Below are 27,372 nucleotides of genomic sequence, written 5' to 3' on the forward strand. Positions count from 1 at the left end.
AGTTAGAGAACAAAACCAAAAATTCATGAGTCTCTTCTGGATGTTCAGAATAATATATTTTCCTGACAACAATGCCAGGACAAATAAGATCCTAATCTAAATTTGACAGTTACATTAATATTGTAAAACATTTAAAATATTACCTATATGTAATGTTCAAATGGTTTGTGACTCACGTTCAGTTTCAATAGACATTTGAATATGCAGTTTGCACTAACACAGAGGGCAACCACAAACACATTCATGAACGTCTGGCAAGAAGGCCAAGATTATCTCTCTGAAATACACAGAGCATGCATTTTGTCCTGATTTCCATGAGCCGTTTCCTTAACCAATAGAGGACAAATTTTGAAATGCTACACTCAAATGTAGAATTTTGTCACTACAGTCTGCTAACTACATGTTCATTATTAGATAACCTTGCAACCCTGGAAATCTCCTATGCCCCATGCTTTCAATAACACGTAGTGAAACCTGGCACACCTTCATGACCCACCGTTTGAATGAATACTGATCCACCGAGGTGCTACAATCCCTGTAGTAGCCAAGGTGTTGCTAAACCTGCTGACTCTAGATGGCTATGGATCATTGTATCAACCTCCTGATTTCTCAGGCTTACATTCATACCTGCATCGCATGCACCCCTAGTATGGTTTGTAGCCTACAAGCACTGCAGGTTTGCTTCCTAAAATCAGTCTTACAGCTCTCTAAATTTTCTATTTGCTTAAACATACCTGTCAAACTTGTTTAATAAGAACTGCCAAAATTCTGTCTTGCAATGTATGTCCTTAAGAGTTCATGTAGCAGGACACTGCACAGAAACAAAGGAACCTTTTAGTGATTTGGTTTTGAAATGTAAAATCAGTTCGAAGACTGTGAATAACAAAAGGTTACTGATTGTAGATCCCTGCCATCTGAATTCTGAGTTTGAACTAAATTGTTAAGAGACAGCCTTGTCAAGCTGCTTTGCTGGTCTTGCTTTTAAATTTGGTATAACCTCTGTGGCTTGAAGTTGCACTCTTTTTGCAAAGTAACAGATGTCCTTCAGGCAGTTGCTTGTTTTCACCACAGAAATGCCAAACTTCAGCTCTGACAGTGAGGAAAATAAGCATGATGAGATCACTAAGGATCTAATTTTCTAGCCTCATTCTTGACTAGGATGCCTGACTAGCAATATAAGCAAGCACAAAAATGAGAATTCCTCAACTTTGCTTTGTGAAGATTCTCTGTTAGTGGGAAGAATTTTGGTCTAACAGACCATACACATCCACAGAGGAGCTCTGAGAGAGGTGTAATGAAAGGATAAAAACCCACAAGATCTTCTTTAGGCTGCAGTAATGGTCTTAGAAACAAGAGAAAGTAATAATATCCCTTCCAGGCACTAGCCCTCCTCCATAGTTATATAGTTGTGTGAAAGGGGTGGATTTAATTTTCTAACCTTGTTGCTGCATTAGGGAGTCAGCCAGCTTAGCAGCTTTTTTTTTTTCCTGTGGTGATCAGAGAAGGTACCAGAAGAGGTTCCATTTTACAATCAGTATCATTTTTTGACTGCCAGGTCATCAGTAAGAATCTTTGCAAAGCAACAGTAAAAATTAAAGTGCACTCTTATACTCTGTACTCACCATTAACTTCTGAGATATTGTTATATATTAATTTTAACAGTTACTTTACAAAACCATTTACTAAAATCATAGATGCCAAAAAATGATAAAATGTTGTTCATGTTACACCAGAGCTTCCCACAAATTGGTTCTTGGTGTAGAACAGCCTACTTCACTCCCTTCCTGATACAGCATCCACCCACAGTGCTTTTCTGCTAAAGGGAACAAACAGCTGGAAAACACGCTAATGTAATTGTGTTTAAAATTCAAGTTAAATTTAACCAGTTGCCTGTGCTGTCAGACAGCTTCAGCTTGAGAACAATAGGCTTACAGTAAAGGACTGATGCTGAGTTTGAGATGAAATTTCAAAAGAAAAAGTGCTTATTTTTTAATTGAGTATTTGTCGCAGCTTCCTAATTCCCCCCTCAAATAACGCTTCGCAGCTGCTGGTACAATGGTAATAGACACATACACCAGCCATTTTGTTGATGTACTTTAAAATGATTTACAAATAGTAACACATGGTTAGTCAGAAAACAGAGCCACAAAAGCTAAGTGATTTATCTAAAACCTCATTTTATATCTTCAATATCTTTGGCCTCTTCATTGCTATGCCCCTATCGACCACAACCCCTTCTGTTCAAGCTGCATAATTTTGGCTAAGTAAAAATTCATGCTGTATAGGGTCTGCCAGCACGTACAGACTGAAGAACCAGTGACTTTGATGTATAGGATCAAGAAAGGCATCTGTCTCATGTGACTCCTTATCAGGACAGTAAACCTTTGGGGAGATGCAAGAAAAGCTAAATGCAGTGCAAAGCACTGTGTATTTTACACCTGATGTGCTAACTCTAGAAAAAGATCTGTGTATCAGCCTCATTTTAGGGCAATGTCTCCTATTTTTCCAGAGCTACTGGTGTAACGTGTGTACTAAGCAGTATGGGCAGTTTGTGGGTAGGTGGTCTTTTTCACCCACAGTCTGCTTATTAATCAGGACATTTGTCAGAGAATTTGCTTTGACTGCAGAAGGTCCAAGAAAACAGATAAATCTGAGCAATTCTTTAGTTGTCCTGAAGAGGATACTAATCTTGGTGATTCTTAGAAGCCCTGTAAGTTAGTAGCTATAAGTGTCAGAAGATTTGCAGAGAGCTTCTAAATAGTCAAACAAGCTACTTATAGCACTAGAGAATCAGAATGAAGACAGAACACTGACATATATCTAAATTCATTAATTGGGGGGGAGGGGAGCTGGGAAGAGGGAGGGGGAGGAGGGAAATTGAATCAATGCTTAAATCAGAAAATTCCTATAATGAGAAATTACAAGCCTATAGTCTGCAAAATCTGCTGTTAAACTGTACACTGTGTTTTTATTCAAATTAAACTTACCAGCCATGATTACCTGTTAAACAGTAAGTGGGGGCTAAACTGGGTATCTATGTCAGATGAGATTTCAGTGCTGTCTGGACTGAGAAAATTGCTCATCAAACTTGATTTCTGATGCTTGCCTTCTCTAAAGACTAGCTCCATAAGGAATTTACAGGCTTCTAGAATGATTCCTTCCGCACTCCCTTTGTGTTCTCTTTCCCTTCATTACTGCACTGCAAGCTTTCTTCAAGTTTAACTTGTAAACCTTTAAAAACAGCTTATGTAAAACAGCTGAGTCGTGCTAAGGTGGCAGACCACAGAGTAATTCTGCATTGCTAGAGGACCATCCCTCCTACTTGTGTGTAATTATACCTGTCCAGGTGGAATTTCCTGGACCTGTAGCCACAACAGTGTAGTTCCTTCCATCAGTCAAGTTGTTGGATTATATGGGTATTTTTTCCAAATTAGATCAGTTAAAAGAAAGTTAAGAAAAAGGCACATTCAACGAGATAGTAGTTGGCATATTAAAGTTTCTTTTTGATTGATGCATTATAAATTTTTTGTTGTCAAGAAAATTGTTTTCAGTATTTGACTAATGGGATGGATGGTCTGTTTAGGAGAGAAAATAGACATGGTAATGGGAAAAAAACTCATATTGTTGGATTACTGCCCACATACCAACAAAATGCTGCATATGTCTTTAGTCTCAGCCTCAGCTGGCTTCTGCCATAGCCAAAAAGAGTTGAAAATGGTGTAAGTTATGGCAAAAATGGAGCATCACTTATTGAGATCAACAAGCTACATGAGTACTGTGCGTTTTACTTTTATTCCTACTCTTGGAATGGGGTGAAGTAAGGTCAATCCATGTTCTGTTAATTCATGCATGGCTCCACAGCCGTTGATTTCTTTTTAGAGGCTACTGCTTTTTCTGCTGTTAGCAAATATGCCATTAGCACAAAAGTCCAGAGCTGACCTTCAGATGGTGAGGCTGCAAAAGTAATCCCTCTTTCACCAATGTATGAACCAAGTGTCACATTAAGTACTAATTCTATAATATGAAAGCACTTACAAGTAATAGAATGGGCAGATTTTCTACGTAAGTTAGTGGTTTGCTGGCCTGCTTAATAAAACAAAAATATTGGAAAATGGTGGGGTTTTTTCCTCTCTGAATCAGGAAACACATCAGAAGTTATAACTTGTATTACCTGGCTCAGTGGAAGTGTCAGCTCTTTGCTGATCTCAGCCTTCTTTAAGTAGAACAAACAAGAGACTGGAGACATATCCTGCCAATACAGTTATGTTCTGCTGCAGGCTTTTACCTGCTGAGACCTGAGATGGATTGAGAAGGACTCCCACCACAGGTTGCTTAACAACAGGGTAACAATTTTCAGCTGGAGCTAACCCAAGTAGCTCTGAGCAGGCAGCTTGGAGGAGAGAGTATCTGCCTGCATTATATTACACCCTTAAACCATTCAGATTTGTTCTCCAATTTCTGTATAGCAATCATCCAAATTACAGAGCAAAAGGTTTTGTGAATAATGTGCAAAGTACAGCTAGGATTCTTTTAAAAATCTAACAGTCAATAAAGTATTCATGCTTTCTGGAATGAAGTTGGGCCTCTTTATATCATTGATCCTTTATTAATGATTTCATTTTAAATACTGCTATCCTGATTCACAAAGGAAGCATTTTCCATTTTCTATCGCTCTTCTGTTAAACATCCAAAGGGAGAATTTTCTGCTTACAGAAAAAGTAATTTCACAGATGACCACAATTGCTGAGGGCCAGATTCAGAAAATTATAATCTTCTCCCCTCTTCCTCTGAAACTTCCTGTCCTTGTTCATTAGCTATACACAGCAAGAGATGAAGCAAGCTGTACGAAGCATTGTAATTGGGTGTCTCCCACCGATGCCACATTAATATGTCATTAGACTAATAACTTTTACTGACACACAGTTATGGTCTTCAGAACAGACATGGAAACCTGATAAACTGGATATTGTATTTTAAAGGACTAAAATGATTTATACACTTCTTATTTAAAAATCTTATTTAAAAACCTTAAAATCTGGCTGAGACCCTACCACGTATCATACCACTGTAGAAAGCAGGTTGCCAAAAATATGTGTGTAGCAGTGGGGCCTAATGGTGGTAGTGCTAATGAGAAGTCCAAGCAAAAATAGCACAAAGACCTCATACTCTAAGTCCTGAAAGCAAGTACCCTGTTTTCCTGGAAACTGGTTTGTCTACAACATAACTGCAGCATGTACTGCATGTGTATGGGTATTACTTCCTTTACATGAGGACATGCTATCAGAGAAATATGACTTTCTCTTTAAAGTCATCAGGCAACATGTGCTCCTACATGAAGATATAACCCAAAAAACAGCTACCTTATGTTAGTCTGCTTGACATTATTCTGCCAGTCTGATGAAAAAGTAGACTAGAGCTGTAGAGTATAAACTGTGACTATAGTAGATTTCTTTCTGGCACAGGAATGCTTGATTTAAGTCTTATGTTAGTTGGAAACACTCTCACAGCAGGCAGTTCAAGGTTTATGCATGTTGCCCCTTTGACAAGTTTCAGTGGGCAAAGAGTTTGAGGTAGATTTTTGTTGTCTGATTTTTTTTTTTAAATTCTTTTTAGATGAACGGCAGATGGAGAATCTCTTTTTAAGTGAACTTGGAGCATGGACACTGTCTTGGAGAGAAGAAAGAAAAAAGAGAGCACTGCAAAGAAAGTTTGAAGAGCTCTGTGTTCCTGAAGGGCTGCCTGCCCTTCCTTTTAGCAGCACACGAGGTGAGTTCTGTTTGAATGATTTTGACATATCTTTATGCTGAAGAGCTGTGTGTCGCTTAGCAACATTTAGCGATGTCTAAGCACATGGAAGTTGCCTTTGGTACTTTACATAGCTGTGTCTGCTCTCATCCCAGATTCTGTTAGTAAGATGAAAGGTCTTTCTATGAGTTGATACAGGATCAAGGCATATACTGAGAATGGTAGAGAGATCAGAAGCTGAGCTCTTTCAAAGCTAAATGGGCTGTAGAAAAGACTGCAAGCTAAACAAAATGCAGAGCTAGACCCAAGAACCATGTAAGTGTTCTCTCTCTGTTAAACTATGAACTGTCTTCCCTCTTGTAACTGCAGCTCTGTTTACTTTCATCACCAGCAATGATAAATACAAAAAGCTATTTAAAGTGTTTAAGGGAGGGAATTGTACATTTGAAATATTTTATTTTTGTCACCAGTAGCATAGACTTTTTTATAAAAAGTGAACAGAAAACAGATTGAGAAAATAGGTACAAGCTATGTCACTCATGAAATTTTATCCAGGGACATGCAACCTGAAAACATTCATGTAACTTTAAATTTTTGTTCCAGATTGTTATGAGGTATAAAGAGAATAAAAAGGCTATAAGGAGAGGAGTTATTGTCTAACATACTTGATCTCATTACATCTTGTGCTCTGACGCAGTGCCTGTATGATCAGATTGAATAGCCCCAGGGTTGATGCTGTAGCAGGTCTGTTTTGACATTACAGGAATGTAAACCAGAAACAAATCCATTCTAGACAAAGGACTTAAAATCCAGACCATAGGATGCCAAATTTACCTTCCCACTTCTGAGTGTTAGGAGATGCTCTGTGAAGGAAAGGTCCCAGCACCACAGGAGAACAGGCAGAGAGTTTGAATTAACTTCTCTTAAGCTGTGACACTCTTAAAGTTAAGGACCATTTCACATGTGACACTCTTGAATTTCCTTAAAGGCTTTCCTTTCTCTGTTGGCAGAAAGGTGAGAAGGGGCCCTGAGTGCTCTCAAGCCAACTATATAGTAATAATTTTTTCCCACTAAATCTAGCTTTAGGCTTGATAGCAAAACAAGAAAGGTTCTGGGAAATAACTTAGGCAGCTGTATCTTAAAGGATCTACAAGATCCTCTGTATTATGCATAGCACTGTATTGGCCCTTTGTAGAGTTAGGGACTGTGGAGTGTCAGGATTTCCAAATGGCTGCCTCCTAATTGTAGTGTGATGTCCCATAGCAATCATAGTTTACATGAACCTGAGAACTGATGCCATAGCATAAGATCTTATAAATCTTAATCTATCCTGTATGTAATTTTAAAAAAATCAAATGGACTTGTAATTCAAGTGAAGAAGAGAGCCAAACCTTGGAGACTTTAATTTTAGGTAACTGAGAACTCAGCATTTAAGCTTTTCAAGCTTAGCACTTCATGCTCATTGCGAAGCCTGTGTGTTGTTTTGTGACAGGGCTTGAGAGGCAAATCAAACGCCTGAAACATTGGTGTCCAACATAACTGAAATGTACCTGCAGATACTATAGTTTGTTCTGCTTTGATTATAAACTCTCTGAAGCAGAGGGCCACTGTTTTATTCTTTTTAAAACACCAGGCACATATTGTGTCCAGTTGTAGTTCCTGTGCTCCACTGTAATTTAAGAATAAAAAAAAATCTAAATAATGTAGCTGTTTAGAATTTTTCAATAGAAAAAACAGCCAGTAAAACTTTTTTCTGCTTTGGTCCCTTCCAGTTCAGTACATTGTATGATTCTGTGATTCTGTGTGCTTTCTTTGCTATTTGGACGGGAGAATTTTATAGGGAGTATCATTACTGTATCGATTCGTATCTGTGGTCAAGATGAAAACCCCAAAAAATTTTGATTTTTTTTTTTTAATTTCAAACTCTAATAAGGCAGAAGATAGTTGTGTTCTTACAGTCTTAAAGGGAAATATATTTATGTGATACTATTCAAGATGATTCCAAGAAGACTTGCCATTCCAGAGATTATAAATTTCAGCATGTATTGCCTTTCAAAAAATTATCAAATATGTAAATTCCAGAGAGATATTTGACCTTAACCACTGCATGCATCAAGATTAATTCATTATAAACTAATTGAGGAACAATTAATTGGTGTTCAAGACATTAATTTCTTTTCACTGTTGTTTAAATTCAGCTATTTCTGTCTATAGCATAATATATGAGGTCATGATCATTGCTTCTTAACATTTTTGTGCAAATAAATTATAAAATTAATTGCTGATTGCACTGAAATTAAGGAGGTGTCAGTGTTTCAATTACAAACCTTTATTTTTGGAGGTTTATAAATCAATTACAAAAGTTCTCTCCAAACATAAGAAATAAATTAATTAGCAGACATTGTCTTAGCTGACAAGCATGGTTGTTTACATCTTTAATGGTCTCAGGAGTCTTAATCATTTAACATTTTCTAAGTACTTTGAGATCATTGAAGGATGGGCTCGATAAAGAAAAATTATTAACATTCTCTTTAATTTGTTTATGTTAACAATATATATGCTTTTGGCTATTTCAACTAGTTGTGTGTGCTAGATCCTGCAATGTATCTGTTAGAAAACATCTCATGGAAATTATTAAAGATTCAGTGTGGATCTGGTGATCACTCACCTTGACGAGCAGAGGAATTGGCAAGCATCCTTTTAAGGATGTCCCCCCCTTGGAGGACACAGGAACAGGAAGAAAGGATTTCTGTAATATATACAACAAATTGGGAAAGCCTGGTTAATAAAAAAAAAACATATAAAGTATCTATCTTTATAGATAGGCATCTCTATAAATACGTAGGAGATAAATGTTTACATAGGCACACAGATGGAGTGAACACACACAAATATATAGTGTCCATCATTTAGACTGGAATCAAACAACTTAAGGAGGTGCCAGTTTCCTATCGTAATTAGGCTGCTGAATGGGGCTGTTTATGCCCTTTTTCCTCTTTTGTGCCTTCATCTGTGATCCTAGGCGTTCTGTTAGCCCTGATCATCGTGCTGTGGTGAGAGCTGGTTCAGGAAGCCAAAGATGACAGGAAGCTGTTAATTTATTGGAGGGAAGGATTCCTTTTCTACAGGTTTCACTACTGAACTAGCCCACTGTGGTGCCAGAGAAGTACTGGAACAGTCAAATGAACAGGAAGGGTGTTTAGTTCTAATGTCAGATTTTACTGTGGGTGGGAGTAGTCTCTCTGTATTTGGTTGTGGGAGCCACACCCTTCCAGAAAGCAGGCAGGTCTCAGGCTGTTGACAAGGCCCCTTGTCATTCACTACAAGGGAAGAATAAGGTGAAAATATTTTTTAACATAACCTACTCTTTTTAGAGCCTAAAGTTAGATCCTTTTATCTAGGATAAACCAAATCTTGCTTAAATGAAAAGTATGCATTTCCCATGTATTTTTAGGATTTAGGTTAGAGGAATTTGGCCATTTCTCTTGGGCTTGAAACCCGAAAATAACATTTAAAATGTTCATCAAGTTTACTTTAAATAGCTTACAAACATCTGAATAAAAGGAAGAACATGTATTGTTATTTAGAGCTCCTTGGAGAAATTCCAAGCTTTAATTGCACTTCACTTTCATTTCAGTAAGAATGAATTTGAATGAAAGTGTCTCTGTCCTGTGGTGCTACTTCATTCCCCATCTTAGTTCCCGTGAAAACAGTGCACTGGTGCAGCCAAACTCAGCCAGGCACCCTCCTGCTGTTGATTTAGACAACTCTTGGCTCCTAGCTGATTTTCTCTTGTTTTGAGAATAAATTAAATGCACGTTTGAAAGTAGCAATGTCAATTTTCCTAATTATCTGAGACATGGTGACTATAAATACCACACTACCTATTAAACAAATATATTCAAGAAAGTTCAGTGGATTATAACCAGATAAATCAACTTTTGCAAGGAATCCAATGGTTCTCTCTGGGATTTTCAGGCCAGATAATGTGGCACACTGGATGCACCATGATTCTGGTTATGTTGGACCTACTCCTTGTGTACATGTATGGAAAAATGACCTTGTTTTCTAAGAACTTGCTGAATATGTTCTCTGGAGTCCCTCCGTGCATCGGCTAGCTCTCTAATATCTCTAGATGACACAAGCACCAAAAATAAATTACAAAAATAGGTTTTTTTCCTTTCAGAAATCAGGAGATGAAAGATAAGATTGGGTTCTGGAGAAACCCAAGCCTGTTTATCTTTTATACAGCTAATGAGAGGTGAACTCTTTCTTGATTCTACACCTAACCACACTTGATGAGATCTATGGCAGCACACTTAACACAGTTTCTATGCAAAAGGTAATAGCTGAGTTTTGCTTAATTTATGCAATATTTGTTTTCTCAGCTCTACATGTGTTTGATACAGTATCAGGGGTTCCTCAGATGAGTAAAAGGAGAGCTTGATGTTTCTAGATGCTGTTCTTTTATTCTTAGGCCTGTTGCTACCAGATTTCCTCTTCCCTCCTACAAAGTAGAGCAGATTTTCTACTATTTTCAACGTCTTCTGACGTGAAGTTTCTTAAAATCCAGCAGGTAATTGTATGTGCAGATATTCTTCATCATATCTGCTATTTTTCTAGTTCTAAACTCTTATTAGAACTTCCTCTGGAGAGAGAGAGCCATCTATGGAAAATGATCATCAGATACTGCATTTTTAAGGCTTACTTTTACTTTACTGATTTCCTCCCACACACACCACTTTTGCTTACCATTTAAGAGTTCTGGGGACAGATTGTTCAACCATTACATAATTCTAGCAAAGTTAATGACTGTGTTCTTAAATATAAGAATGGAAGGACTAGACAATAAGTTGGATTGCTATCATAATGACTCTGGTTGTTTAGTACATACAGGCCACTAAACCTTTGGCCTAAATGTAAACAGACATTAAGAGCTGTAGGAACAGACTCTGCTGTCAGAGACTATGTAATTTGTTGTACTGGCTCCTAAATTTATGTAAAAACTGCAAAGCAGGAGAAAATTGGACATATATGTGTCTGTCATTTCAGCTTATACAAAGAAAGAAGGGTTTACAACTTCTAAAGAGTGAGGTTCTCTTTCTTTTTTTTTTTTAAATGGTTTCATAGCCCTAATGATGCTATATTTGAATTTCACACACTTAAAGCACTTTAAAAGTTTTTAAATCAAGTAAAAACCCTGATAAAAAAAATCCATATGTGAAACTTTTGGCTTTTTCAGAAACATAGTCTTTTCTGTATCACTGATAAAATCATAAATAGTATATTTTACCTGCCTAAATTTAAGAGAGAATAGTATGATCATTTATTGTTACAGCTATAGGTAACACTCTTACTGACAGTGACCTTTATAGTCAATAATGAAAAAAAGCAGTTCAATTCTTATATTTACTTTCCCATGTTCCTTAAAAGTCCAGTGAGATTCTTGCATCTTTCTGCCTGTTAGTATGAGATTGTAGACCTACATGTTTCATGTGAGTAGTAAAGGTATTCAGGGAATGTTTCTCATTTCTTTTTAGGGCAGGGTAAATGACAATGGGGAGCTACCAAAATGGGGAATTTGCCTGGGATTTTGGAGAAGAATGAGCAATCTATGTTCATTGGCCTCTAATGAGCTGTTTTTGTCCAATGCATCTTGATTGGTCTGGTTGCTATTTGCATTTTTGAGCATCTCATGTCAACACTGTCTGTTCAGAGAAGTCTTTTGTATATTTTCATTGTGAGGAAGATAGAGTCTGTGCCACTGATGGGCTGTGGAACTTATGATTATCATATTGGCAATTTTAGCTTTTATTTTAAGCAGTATTGCTTAAGGTATTCTCACCTGCATGAGGAAGAATTAATGACATTGGACCTTAAATACTATGTGTACAGTTCTCTGCTGACCTTTCTTAGGAAAGTGAAATCTGGTATAAAGAATGGTAGAAGGGATATGGAAGCTTACCTTATGGAAGAAAGCTGAAAGCATCTTTGGACTAGAAAGACAAAAGCTGAAAGCTCTCCTTGACAGTCATGAAGGTTGAATGTGAGTTTCCTAATGAAATTCAATATACATGTCTTTGCAATGAGGTTCAGTGAGACTACAGCCTAGCTTAGGTTAATTAAACTTAATTTTGCAGTTTGCTCATTACAGCTGAAATAAACCATTCTAAGGTGCACCCACACTGTCAGATTCCTTACAGTAATATTGTGAAATGTCTTCTGTATGCCTCACAAAATTTGAACCCAAATATACAACTTGTCAATGTATATAGATTAAACAGATATTTGATATTCAGGATGAGGTTGTTTTTAATTTTTGTCTAGTTGCTCTTCTGGCTTCAAAACTGGTCATCTCATTCTTGTTCTAACCTTTCTAAAGCTTTCTCGCTAATAGAACTTATTTCTAAGTGAGATGGGTTTGCTTCAGTTCATCACCTGTAAATGAAGGAAATGCATCTGTTTGCAAAATCTTAATCCAGGACTAGAAAACTGTAGACATTTCTTTTATAAACTGTCAGTGGATTGTTCAGTTCATCTACAGGCAGAGCTGGGGTAGTGGTATTCAAGAAGCATATGTGTGAGCTAATTGGATTTTCCATTTTGTATTACTTCATTGTTGAATATGTGCAGGCTTAAAAGATTCAAGGTAATAAAACTAGCAGAATGCTACCTGTATATGATTACTTCTGTCTTATCAATGACTTAATCCCAGAGTTAATGTCATTTATTTCTCAGATATGAAAACAACCCATTATTTATCACAATATTAAACACTACAATATTGATTGGTAGAACTAAAAATGTCCTTAAAGATAATTTTTTTACCAGATTGAAAATTAATGCAGTAAGATCTATGTTTTTCTGGGTAATCCATAGCTTTTCTCCTGTGACACGTTGTCAGAACATGTTGTCAGAATGTTGAAGTTGTCTTTTGTTAAACTCTCTAGTAGCTGAACTTTTAACAGTAGTTATGACTTTGGATTCTGTTGTCAGAGCACTGATAAGCCTTATTTTTCTCAATTAACTACTAGTTAAGATGCTCAGCACATGCAGAAAACACCCCACTGAATATCAAAAATAGTCTGGGAGAGTTAAGATGCATTTTTCCACTAAAATTTAGTATCTAGGGATTGGACAGCAGAAACCTTTGAAACTTTGACCTTTGAAACTGCTTTCCACCTTTTCAGTATTCCCCATTTTGAAGGTATTGGAAGGATTGGTACTGGATATCAGCATTACAAAGACTCTTATCCAGCGGTGGGAAATGAATGGAATGCTGTCAATACGAGAGTAGAGCTCCTTAATCTGGCAAAAAAATACAGCAGGGCAAAGAAATTGTTTCTGTCTCTAGCACTGTCTAACCAAACATTAGACTTGGAGTCTAGAAACAGACTTGCTGTATTTTCATCAGCTTTCTGAGTCTTGTCTCTCTATTTTCTTTCTCTTTGAAGGGGAGTTGTTTACTAGTGGTATAATCATAGCTTTGTTTTACTGTGGTAAGGCTGTCAAGTAACAGACCAGCAAGAGCCCAGAAAAATCCCCAAGAGGCCACCCAGAGCATTCGTGCAAATAATCAACAGTGATAAATTTAGCATGAAACATTTGGCCATGTAAGCTGCAGACTGAGAACAATGGATTTCTCCAGCTATGATAGGAGGGACTAACTACCCCCCTATCCACTAATTATCTGTGAAAATGAGGGTTGGGGGTTGCTAGCTGGATTAATTACTTTGCAACTGCTGAAAATTATGGTGATTTTGAGAAAGTAGCAGTCAAAGAAAATGTCTGTACACGTTTGTTTGCCAAAAATAGCATAGCCAAAACTTGGACAAAACTGAACTAGCAACATGAACAGCCCGAGACAGTCAAGCACTCAGGAGGCACCTGAAGATGTCAAAGCATCTATTGTTTTCCCCACTAATTCTGTGCACTTTTAGGAGACGGAGGCCATGCCACAGAGCTGGTATTTTGTCTGTGCAGATGTGGTAGTCGTCCACCATTTCCTGGAGATATGATAATATGGGGAACGGAGCCAATGGGAGATGGCTAGTAAAAATATTGCAGAGACTTGCTTCTCAGGGCAGGTTTTCTAAGAGAGAAGAGCATGTGGGTCCACATTCTGTTCTTAAATCCACTAGAAACTTGAGACCATAGGACAAATAGAGATGGTATTAATGGTCTCGCTGATTATAAATTTTGCTCTACCAATTTAAGCAAAAGCATAGATTTACTGGCTAGAATATTCCACTTCTCCAGAAAATATCTATCTTTATTAATTCATGAAAAGGGAAACATTAGAAATAGAGAATTGTGCAGGTCTGTATGGGCTTGCTTTTTTGTGAAGGCTGCTAGCCTACTGGTCCCTCCTGTTGACAATTTCCAGCTTTTTCTACTGAATATGTATCATTGCACTATTCTACCTGCTTTTGGGAAAAAATTATGCAAAGCACACTCCATCTTTTGTTTTATAGATAATTTATTACAAAATGAACATAGTCTCAGATACTTAATAAAAGTATATTTTAAAAAACAGTGAAACTTGAATACGAGACAACTGCAAATATTCATAGCTCCTGTAGTGATGGTCTTGAGAAACTTGAACAGTATATCTTTATATTCCAGTGTACAACCTTTGAGGCAGACATCTCCATCACATGCAGACCACAGTCTATTAGACAGCACACTGAATTCTGCATTAATAACATTCAAGTAGTCCTCACAACTCATGATATTGCTTGAGCTGTGGGAACAGTTTTCTGTAAGGCTAACTGCCAAATCTTCTGCTTTTGTTATTCTTTTATAAAACTGTGGCAATTTAACACAAGACTGTCCTAAAAGCTCACATTTTATATACTCAAGAAATGAAAAAAAATCAATGCATGAGCAGGCAAAGAAATATTAAAATGCTTGTAGTCTGAAAAGGGGCTACCTGCAAACCCATTTCATCAGTCTGGCTAAGTACTGCAAAGTCAGGAAGCTTATCTAATCCATCCAGACTACTTGATGATGAAAATCTCAAAAAACAAAAGATTTCTGAGACTTCATGATTTCAGTCATTCAGAGAACATGATGAGAAAGCACTTATGTTTCTTTCATATTGCATTTTTGCTTTCTGCAGACAAATCAGAAAATGAGAATACTGAATATCTCAAAAAAAGTAATTTTTTAAAAATCCTTAATGTTTTTGCCTTGTATCTAATGACAAAAATGAAGTAATTATATTCCTGCTTTTGACACAGCCGACTGATCCCTGCTGAGAATGAGTGTTCACACTTGCTTGCTTCAATAAGTAAGACATGAAAAGGATGTCAGGGACCAAATTCCAGCCAGGTGTAAACAGGTGTAATTCTACTGAGATCGAGAGAATTTTACCCCAGAGATTTTTAGAACCTTTCACAGATGCAAATGAAGTGACCTTTCTTGTTCCACTTTACAAATATTCTGTAATGAAAACAGAATTGGTATGAAACTTCATTATTACAGCAAAGGATTTCATACTGTGACAATCCCGCTCACTTCAGACAGAATCAATGCAAGACATTCTCTGAAATGAATGGCAAAACCACCTATTCTTGAGGGGGGTTTCAACCTCAAGTTTCTTGACTGTGGGGATGTTTGCTGATCTGCCTGCCTCCCAAGAGGCCCTGAGCTTCTCAGTATGAGTGTTTTGGCATCCTGTCATTTTCCCAAGAGACGTTTAGTCCTTTTCATTCCAAGTTCCCATATAGACTGTGGTGGTTAAAGAAAGATTTTTCAAAAGCCGTGCTCCAGTGAATAAATAAATATAACAGTGAATACACTCAAAGTGTACTCCAGTTCCAGAGAAGTTATTGGTTCTGTCAGCATTGCCCACGATATAGGGAAATGTTTGGGACCTCTGCTTTCTCAGACAGAATCATTTAACTGTGCTCAGGCTTCTAACACAGATCCTGGATTGCAGCAGGATAGAGGATCATATGAAATTTGTTCATTCGCACATCACATGCTCCTCTTTACCCATCATGAGCAAATCCTGGGACCCAACTTCTTGTCTTTTCATAAGAATCTCAGAATATTAAATGTTTCTTAAAATGATCCACAGTTTGGCTCAACAGATTATCAGCTAAAGCCGTCTCCTTGAACTGAAACTAAGCTTTCAACAGAAAAAAGTGCCCAAATTTCATTTCCTTGATGTTATGTTTTGTATATGTGTATCCACATGCATTTAATGGTAATACCTTAAAAATATTAACAGTTTAATGATATTAAAATAGAGAATAACTTGGAGAACAATGCTGAAACACCCAGAGTAATTGTTACAATTTTACTTTTCAAAGGAGGGTTCAAGCCACACCCCAAAGACAGAGATCCAGAACACCTATGAAAAATGATTCATCACATTGTGTCCCAAAATAAAGCAGTATGTTCTTCATGCCCCCTGACAGAAGTGCATCCTATCAATTTCTCAGACTTGATTTTTACATCCACCTTTAAGTAAAAGAAGCACCAGAGCCACTATTTGCTGATCAAAATCAGATCAAAGCTCTATTTGCAGTTCAGCCACCTCTAATCAGTGAAAGTTTAAAGGGCTTTTGAAAGACTGAACAGAGCACATGTGGCTAAAACAGAGCACTTGTCAACTCCAGGGAATAATCCAACAGTTGCAAGCCAGAGTCAATCTGTTCCTTGCATGATGGCACAGATACAGCCTCAAGCAAGGGCCATTCAATTTACTGAGTAATGTGGAGTCAGCTATGACCAGATTCAGGGAAATGGAATCCTTTGTATTTGAGGTACCTGCTAGAAAGAACTTGGGCTGTGGTCATATTTAATGCTCCAGATAGCATAGTTTCTCATGAAATGGTCTTGCTACAAAGCCCTTCGCATTCATCCTGCAACACCTTGCTAAGCTATACATCTCTTTCAGCAATGTTTCCTTCAGCCAGAAAACAAGGGCGTTTTCAAATGATGCTGAAATTATTAACAAAGCACAGATGATCATTTCCTATGCTTAGTTATGTACACAAATAACATTACCCAGAACAGACTGCAGAGACAGAAACTTCAGTGTTCAGGCTTTCCAGAGCCTGTCCAGCTTTAATTCTGTGTACTTCCTCCTCAGACATGCGTTTTCACTTACAGTAGCATTATAACCACTGGACCCCAGCTGCTCTTAGCATACTGAATATGGTGAGTGGTTCAGTGCTTTGTCTGTCCTCACGGCTGACGTGTCCAGACCCCACTTTAGAGGTAAAATTAATAACTGTCCTATGGCCTGTTCTATGATACAAATCACTTGGCAAATAAATTTTCAGAACAAATGGTTAAAGTTTGGCAGACTTAAGTGGCATTTGAAAACAGGGTGTTAAAATGGGAAAGATCAGCATGCTTAATAAGAGAAGGCACTGCCATTCCCACCTGTGTTAAAATTCTGCCTTTGAAATATACTTAAAGTGACTTCAACTGGAGCCGTCGGTTTTACCCATTCTAGGACAGGTCAGCAGGGGTAACTGAACAGCAGCAGTGCTTAATGATTGCAAGGAATTAATGTCTAGGGATTGCTCAGAGTCAAACTTAAAGCTCACATGTATAAAAAAATATCTACCAACTAATTCATGGAGTATTTTAATGAACTAATAATGCATGTTTTCAAATGAGTTAGGGCTGGGAAAGCAGTTGTCACATCTTTAAGAAGACATATATCCTTTACTATGAATACTCATTCAGTGTTATCAAAATGAAAAGATACTTACTGTGACTGTGGCATAGTGAAGATTGTCTAAACGTTTCTAGTAGTATGTAGAGATGTGTAAAATGCCAACTATGAAGAGAAAATGCACGTTTCATACAAAGTTACATCAACGAATGAGGAGCTTTAGTGCTATGAAGGGAGCCTGCCTGTGCCTAGTCAGAGGAAGAAGTTAATCCCCCAAATCCAGAGAGACTGTAGTTAAAAAATTAGCCTTCCAAAGTCTTGCTGTTAATGGTGCAGCCTAGACAGAGCACTTAGTTCTCCTGACTCTTTGTCTGTGATAATTCACCTCCAGAGCAATATTATAGATCAGTCACTCTGAATCAATAATATTTGCATGCACTTATGTGCAGTTCATGCTAAGGAGGGTAAGCCAGAGCTAATCAAGCTAAAACATCATTTGTACACTTGGCAGCTCCCTGCTAACTTTGAACAGTCCAGTACATTAAAGCATAAAGATCAAAAGATCTAGAACTGTGAAATAGTGAGGACAGCTGATTTTTAAATGGAATGACTATAAAAGTAAAGTGCCTCATGAAAGCATATAGGTTTCTACACAGCTAAATGACAGATCTTACTAATACCCAAGTGCAGGCAATAAATTACCCACAACCAGCCGATAGCTCTCAGATTTCTCTGACTAACAATATCTGAATACCTCCCATGTATTTAAAAAACCAAAACAATTCTTTTTGCAGAATGTGTAGGAAGAACAGCTTGATGGATATCTATTTTTTGTTTGATCACAAGTGAGAGCAAAGATCAGCTTCTATGCTAATCAGGATTTCCTACTCTCTGAAGATATTTTTCAGACCAGCTTGATTTTTTTTTAAGGTTCTCACATCAAGATACTAGATAACTACCCCAAGCTGCAGCTGTATTTTATTCCCCTTTATAAAAAATGGTATCATCAACAGTGCTTTGTATAAGGGCATTTCATTAATGAAGTAAAATGCATATGCAATCATACAGGTCCTAGATTTGGGGGGAGAGGAGATACCTTCATTGCATGTGCATTTATAGATCATACACTTATGTGTAGAGAGTCTGTCCTTATTACTTGCAGATATTTAGAACCTACTTGTGTATAAACTATTTAACCCTTCTGGACCTAATCTAAATTTGTCATGTCTCTATAGAGAATTTACAGCTTTATCTCTGTATTCCAGACCTGTCTCATTCTGCTCAAAATAAAATTGGTTTGTTTTCCTAGCATTGCCTTGTGCTTGTCCAGCCGTCAACTTGGACTGAACAGGACTAAATAAGAGCTTTTAATCTTTCTGTCCAAGCTACCTCCCTGTCATGTCTTCCTTTAGTCACTATGGACAACACTGCTATCTCACTTGTTCCTTAGACCAGTAACTGAAGTATCGTACTTGTCTTGTAATGCTTTCTGGGTCCTCGCAGTCAGATTATATCTACATTTTGCAAGGGTGTTTTGGGGGGTTTGTTTCTTTTTTTGTTGTTGGTTCTTTTGGTTTTGGGTTTTTTTTTTTCCCCGAACATTAGATACAGCCTCTCCAATCCTGCCCACACAGCTAAAATGCTCATCCAGAGACTCTTTGTCTCACATCTTGATTACTGCAACATCCTTTTGTCAATGCATTTTGCTCTGTTCATCCATATCCACCTAGAACATTGCAGCCTGGTCTATTTTCCTAACTTGTTCCTGCACTGATCATAGTGAAATATTTTACTTGCTGAGCATCTCCTTTCACTCTGAGAGCATCTCAACTCTTCTTAAACACAGATTGTGTACTTCTTGGGGCAAAGAATGTGTTTGAGACATGGTTAACAGAGTAGAGCACCCACCTGTGACTACTAACTTTAACAACAAAAAACTACAACCCAATGTATACTTATATGCCAATGTTGGGTTTATGCCCCATCTAAACCCACTTACTCCAGCAGGGCTTACACAATAATGCTTCATCATTTATACATACGAAAAATAGAGCATTGTCAACACATATGCTCAGAGGATTGTGCTTACAACTCATGGATATAATAGCCATGAATAATAAAGTGTGTGTATGGATAGGTGGAGAGAAATTTGGAGGGAGAAGCAAACCTGTCTCTCTTAATATGTATGCTACTTCTCTAATTCATGATTTTCAGTATCAGATACAGTAATAGCAATGATTATGAATCTCAAGAAAACATTTTTTATTAAGGAGAGGAGAGAGAGACAGAAAACTTAGATCGTTTGCCAGCATTCACTACAATCTTTAGCTAATCTGATCTGGGGAAAAATCCAAAATTAATACTGTCAAACTGAGCAGCAGATGTTGAAAAAGAATCAGGCACTGCAAGAAAATTGATGTGCCAATGAAAATTAGACAGGCAGGAAATTCTCACTAAATAAAACCCAGCAGGTTACAGGGGCACAAAAAAAAATTGCTTAGATCATCTCTCCAGTTCATTTTGTGTAACAATATTAATGGGGGGTTTCTTTTTTATTATTGATTATATGCATATTTTTTTAGTAAAAAGAAATCTTCTTTATGCTATTTTAACCTTCTGCAAAACATCTTTTCTCTTTTCACTGAAATCTCAGCCAGATTGGCTTCACCTTACTAGGAAGATTTTCTATGCTGTCTTCTAACTTGTCAGCGCTCGCTTCTCTCCAGCACCCATTGTTTGCCTGTGTATCTGGGTGTGGAAAAAGAGGTTTCAATTGATTGTTTGTAAGAATATGAAATAAATTCACATTTTTCAGAGTAATGGGTTTCCATTTTCAGAGGCTAAGCCAAAGAACAACTGAATTTAGAAGCAAGTTTGTTTGCAGGGTGGCTGCAGCGTCAGTCTGTAAGTGGTTATGCACAGCATAGGCACTTCTAGGGTATAGTTTATGTAATCCCTAGATTGTTCAGACAAGAGCCCAAATATTGGAATGGTGTCTGCAGATTCTTTTGCCAGCTACAGCTATCAGGCTTCTCATTTAAGTTGTTAAAACAGATGTGATTAGGTCAAACATTTTTAAGCCAAAAGCTTCACAAATGTAATCATTTGAAAACCACAAAAAGACTAATCTTCTGTGTCTTCTAACTCATCTCATGTTTTCTCTTAGATAGCAGCTGCTGCTCTAAGCTGCATGCAGAATTATTATTTTTGTTTCCCTGGTTTGACTAATTTCTTTTGGAAATAGATCTCTTAGCTTGTTTTTTGGCAAGCAGGATTCTGGCCTGAGTGTGGATATTTCTCTCACTCATACGTACTTTCCTTCCTTTGCTGTTTACCCAGCTTTTTAGCTGTTCCTCCCTCTGCCATACATGCTGGGGGTTCATGCATTAGCATCAGGCAGTGTCTATGGACTAGCTGCATGCTGGTACCTATTTACTGACAAGAAAGACATGGGGCTGTTGGAGCACATCCAGAGGAGACCACAAAGATTATCAGAGGGTTGAAGCACCTCTCCTATGAACACAGGCTGAGACAGGGGGGCTTGTCCAGCCTGGAGAAGAGAAGGCTCTGGGGAAACTTTCCAGTACCCAGAGGGGCTTACAAGAAAGCTGGAGAGGGACTGTTTATCAGGGAGTGTAGGGATAGGACAATGATTTTAAACTAAAAGAGAGTAGATCTTTATTAGATATTAGGAATAAATTCTTCGCTGTGAGGGTAGTGATGCACTGGAACAGGTTGCCCAGAGAAGTTGTGGATGCCCCATCGCTGGCAGTGTTCAAGGCCAGGGGCTTTGTGCAACCTGGGCTAATGGAGGATGCCTCTGCCCATGGCAGAGGGATGGAACTAGACTTTGAGGTCCCTTCAAGCTAAACCATTCTATGATTCTCTGATGAGCCTGGAATAGCAAGGGTAAGAGATGGATATAAAATAAGGAATCTTGAAGTCGCTGTAGATATCCACAGAGTAATGCAGAGCAAAGTGGGTCATTCTGAAAACTCTTTGCCAGACAATCAGTCTCTCAAGGTGCTGTCAAGTTTGGAGAGTGGCAGGTTGGGTGGAAGGTATCAATGTACTTGCTCATCTTCATTACAGGATGTTTTCCTGAGTTGATTTCAACCTGATGGAGCTGCTGGATAGGTTAATGAATTTAATAGGGTACGAAGAATACTGTTGGGTGAGCAGCACAGCCTTTATGTATGCAGCTTGAAATATCATAACAGACCTGATTTTCCCAGTCTGAAATTCAGGCTACTGAATCCAGAACAGAACTGACTGGGAAAGCATATATTTTGCCTAAAGTGTTGCTTTGTGTTAAGCATGTACTTAACTATTTTCCCAAACTGGTACTTCTCTCAGGTTTTATTAGCACACTTAGCACCCTAAATAAGATTGGAATAAAGAAAGGAAGCAAAATTTCTCTGACAAATATGTCAGCTTAATGTCTGTCTTTTTCCCTGAAGAAAGTTATAATGTGGGTTTTTTTCAGATCTGAAGAACTGAAGTGATACATGAGCACTTAGCAATAAACATTTTTAATGGAGACCCCTATCCCCAGCTTAATTTCTGCCTTCAGTCATATTGCATTAATCAATACTAGTGATGTTCCTAGTGGTTTCATTGCACCCTGTGAACAATTTTGCTGCTTGGAATTACAGAAACGTGCCTTGAGTGTATTTTGATACTCAAATTTAATAACAGGGGATCCAATATTGATTTTAATGGGAAATTGTTTGTGTATGCATGCACACATCTTCTGTTTCTGTGCACTCAGTAGTCATGCTTCAGTCCAGCACTTGTGACTGTTAAAATACTGAAAGGTTATCAGAAATGGTACCATCCATGACAACAGCAATTAGAGGAAAGTGATTAACCAATATGACCTTGTTTCATTGCAAATTATATTTAAGTTCCCCAGATCTCACATTCAGTGTTACTCACAAACATGCAATTTCTACCAAGCATTCTTGGCAGTGGGAGTATTAACAAAATGTATCTGTAAGGCTACCTGTTAAACGACAGTATTCTTGTTTGGATGGGTTCAGGTCTTAGATCTGGGCTTCTGAAACCAATATTAGTAGTTACTTGCAATTCCTTTTCTGAATGAAATGCATCCATGGGTAAAGTGGTAAGTGGAACCTTAAACAGGTAGATTCTGTGGGCTTAGAATGTGCTTTCTGCTGCTAATATTTACAATTATTCAAAATTGCATAGTTGATTGATTTTCAGTGAAATGTATTACTTCAACAGCCAGAGAGATGTGCTATTCAAACTCATTTGAAGCCATTTTTAGAGGGTTTACATGGACCATTAGGAATGCTGGGGAGTTCAGCCCCTGGGAACAGCCTTTGCATGCTGTTTTGCTTTTTACCTAACCAGAGAAAAGGCACTGGGCTGCACGTGGATCCTAACTTTTAGCTGAGCTTTATCAACACACAAGTAAGAAGTTATGTCAAAAAATCTCTTGAATATATTTTCATCCCTTCTGTGAGTACTTTGAGAGCTTTTCTCAAACCATGTTTCTCAGTGCTAAAACAAGTCACAGCACAGAAATGTTTATGTGTATGTGTTCACTATTCATGGTTCTGGAAAAAATATGCCACTGACATTCACAGAAAATTCAGCCTAATTACTTCACAGGCTGATGAGTTGCAGTATTTAAGGAAAGGTTAGGGGTGCTTGAGTTTAGATGTAGCCAAATTAAGGAAGAAAATTAAAGTAGTTGGTCAACTTTAATTTTTAACGGTTCATAAATTTTCAGGCAATAAACACATTTTTTCTTTTCTTTTTTTTTTTTTTTTTAAATTGAGAGCAGATCATTCTTTAGCATATGGGACCTGAAGGATCCTGTGTATTCTTAAAGTAACCTTCCTTTAAACAATGTACTTTATTGGAACACTTTCATATACCACAGTCCAGTTCAGTAATACACGTCAGGGTAACACACCCTTTGAGTGGGTCAGCAAAATATTACTGCCTTTCTTCTTCCACTACATGATGACATGAGAGCAGACAAAGGAGCACTGTGCTGAAGCTGATAATCTTGCAGAGGACTATGGCCTTAGACCTTCTGCTTTCTGTCTGGGTTAATAGAAACCTATTCCTGCAGGTAACTGACTGTTTATGTAAGAGCAATTTTTGTTATTATTTAATAACAAAACCAGACATTTGAAAGCTACATCTATATAAATTACTACAGACTGCTCCTATAAAAAGTGCTTAAATTAAAATATAGCATGGATAACTATTTTCTTTAATAGCAGTACCTTACATTTATTAAACATATTTCCAGTTACCAAGCCTTTCTGTGACTTTTCTGAGCCATAACTTTTCAGCAAAAAGGACTACAGCCAGAATATATGTACCTCCATCATATGGATAAATTGTTTGTATTCAATTTAAAAGCTATTTTGAAAATGATTGCACAATGAAGGTGCATAAATCACTGGAGTGTGCAGTATTACACTACACATACACAAGATTTTTAAAGGGGTTATATTCAATATTCATAAAATTATAACCTTATTAAATCACAGCAGCTCTACTCCTATGAAGACTGCTGCCTTTAGCAATATTTACAGATGCACCTTCATACGTAGACCAAGAGGATGAGATTCATCCTTGGACTTTTAGATACTACTTAGCATAAACTGTCTCCATGGAAGAAAATTCTGCCATTTTGCATGACTTGTACAGAGCAAGACACCCCTGGGGTCCCAGGTAACATTTGTTCTCTATTTCTTGCTGTTGGGTTGTAGCAGCAGCTGCCACTGGAAGAGGCTAGAGTATGTTTGTCCATGCTGGAGAAAACAAGGGCATGGAAGGGATAGTTGACACCCAGTCAGGACCCAGTCAGCCTGTACATGGTCTGTGTAACCAAAGCACTCATGGCTGATCACACAGGCGTGACTAGCATTTTACTGTAAGCTATAAAAATAAATGAATTAAACTCTTCTCCACAACTCAAATGAATGGCAAAAGGACTAATGTGTCACTCTTCTAAGTGAATTTAAACCTAAGGAAACATCTTCCAATGATAAAGATAAGTAAATACTAAAGCCAGTTACCTGGGGATGTTGCAGGGAATGGAATGTCAGAGGCTTTTAAGATCATGTTGGACTAATGACTATCAGGCACAGCAGAAGAGATAATCCTGTGATTTGACCTAGGGACAGGATTAAATCACCTTAAGCATCTTCTGTAGTTTATTTTCCATGAGTTCTGGCCCAAGAAACACAAGCTGGGGCACACCAGCTTTCATTAAGGGCCTGTCTCCTCTCCCTTTCCTCCTCTTTACTCTAGCTTTGCTAAATCAGCATCTGTCTAGTTGGGCAGATGTATATAGACACAAAAGTGGCAGAAAATTATGTGGGCCCTCATGTTGTAAAAAACAGCTCAAGGAAGTTAAGAGGAGAGCAGCATACATAATAAGACTGATCATCAGGAGATGAAGCAGATTAGTACTGCCTTGCTTGAAACTCAAGTCAGCAGAGCAGATCCAGAGAGCAGTCACTGGTCCGTTGCCAGCAGTAAAACACGCCCCAGTCGGGGTCACCTTTTCTCCCCAGACCCAGAAGCATGTAGAAAAGATGAACCTCTCCAGGAGCACAAGGAATCACAGAGCATCTGCTCTCCCCCTTGCCATCTGGGCCAGGAAAGCGTAATCGGAGGCTGGAGCTAGCACGTCAGCTGCTCACAGCAGTGTCAGGTTGGTGAGGATGTCGCCAAAGCACTTCCTTCAGCTCGCCAAAGCGTCCCTGCTCTGTGCTGCGCTGTCACCCCTCCCTCCTCTGCCCACTGCTGCAGCAAGGTTGTGTACACTGGAGCACATAAGGTATGGTCAGGGGAGTGTTTCTGTTCCTACAGCATCTGCATAAATTGTGACTGTGCTGCTACACGAAGATGTGGTAAACGGTAACCTTCGTGATCCTGCTCGGTTATCAGGCATCCCTTTGCTGCTTAAAGGCAGGCCCCAACCTGGCTTGACTGTCCTTTGCAGGCATAACCGCCTCAGGAAAGATTTCCAGGCCTTCAGGTGATGTTGTGTAAGAGCACAAAAATAAACTGCAAAATGACTTCTCAGGAGGTGAAACAGCTCTGGCAGGTGCTACAGGCTCTGTGACAGACTCAAAACAAATTGCAAAGCACCCCTCTACCCCATCTGCCACATGGAGTTGAGTCACTCCTCAGGCTGAGGCGAAGGCTGTGTTTGAAGGCCTGCCTTTGCACCCTGAGGCGGCCCCTGCTGCCTCAGCACTTCTGCTGGGCCCTGACGGCAGCCACTTCATCTCTTTTGGAATGCCCTCAGGGTCCCCACCAGGACAACAGGGTGACCTGCACCTCCATAATGGCAAGAAAGCGTGAGGTGCCTGAGGGATCCAGAAGCCAGCAAAGTGCACCTGGAGGACATCTCTTCCCCTGTCCCTCCCAGAGGGCTGCCTGATGCAATGAAGGCCCCAGGAGGCACACTGTGCCACATTTGCTGCTGCTGCCAAGCACTGTCCTTCCTGTCTGGTGGGGAAGGAATGAAGTAAATGTGCGCTTTCCCCTGCCATAGCAGCAGGTCACAGAGAAGATCTCATGGTGCTGCAGCCATCCTGCACTGTGGCCTGTCCCTGTGCTCTCCAACCCTGTGGCTTTGTTGTGCGGCATGGGCAGCCATATCCAGAAGGGGCTGTGCCAGTTGTGTTTTTACCTGCAAGAACCAGCAAACTGAGGACACCTAACAAACTTTAACAGCAGAAGGGAAATTTGGGTCAAGGATGCAGTGTTAAAGCCCAGGGGTTTGTGAGTGTTTCAGTGAATGAAGAACAGGCCAAATTTTCCCCAGAACAAACTGTGTTCATCTGTCCTCGCACTGCTTTGCTACCATTTCAGCAGCATCTTATATGACAAAATACTGTGGAGTAAGATGTCCTTGCAGCCTTTCCACTCATATACTAGTCATCCTTGGCATTTCACAAGCTCCAAATACCTCTAAATATTTTGATGCTTGCACAAAGTACTTCTAGAAATGAGCTTCTACTATCATTGGCACCGGCTACAGCAGCAGAATGGGAAAAGTCAAAGTGTACACAGGTAAAATTCCAATTATTAAGCTAGTGGTTAAGTTTCTCAGAATGAAGAGGAAGTATGAATTACAACAAATTCCATTTTTTGCAATTGTACTCTTGGCAATTTAAATATCTGTTGACCATCAATATAAAAATCTATCCCAGTGAAGACAGGCTGGGATGTTTCAGGATGCCATGTAAATTAAATAAATGTAATCTGAGTATGATCTATTATCTCAAATCTATTCTTTGTGTTATGTACCTTTTAATTTTCCTAGCAAGACCTTCTGTTGTTTAGTGTGAGCTATTTTTCTTGCTATAGTCTGAAACTATGTCTACCTTGTACCTAATTTGTACATGGCTTTCGTCTCCCCCTGTTTATTCCTTGATACCAGGGGGTCTAGCGTGGGTCTTATTTGTTAATTTTTTTTTTTAAATAAATTCCTCTTTCTTTTCAGTCCCACAGCAAGCAATTCCTATGATTGCTATGTCATTCGTCTCTGTTAGGTTTCTTGGTAACAAAATCCAAATGATTGTTTTTCTTTACGAATAGTACATTCACAGGCAGTTGAATATTGAGGAGATCAAACTCCTACCAGTTTCAGGTTGAATTCAGAGAATAGTTTAGGCTAGAAATTGATTGGCATATGGGAAAGCTGAAATATTTTAAAATAATGTTTTGGGATTTTTGCTTTGGGTTTTCTCAAAAAATTGACACAACTCAAAGTCTAAACAAAGCTTTAAATCAGTGCAAAATATTTCATTTTAGGGCTAATGGAATGTTTCATAAGCATCATAAATAATTCTTCCATCCACACTCATACCCAAAATGAGATATCAATTTGACTGGACCCTGTTCTGGAGGGAAGGAGCGAAACAGAAAAGTCAAATGTGCTTTTAATTTGTGTTTGCCAGGTGTTGTGGCTGGGAAGAGGAACT

Source organism: Gallinula chloropus, assembly GCF_964237585.1.
Source record: "Gallinula chloropus genome assembly, chromosome: 9".
Lineage (NCBI taxonomy): Eukaryota > Metazoa > Chordata > Aves > Gruiformes > Rallidae > Gallinula > Gallinula chloropus.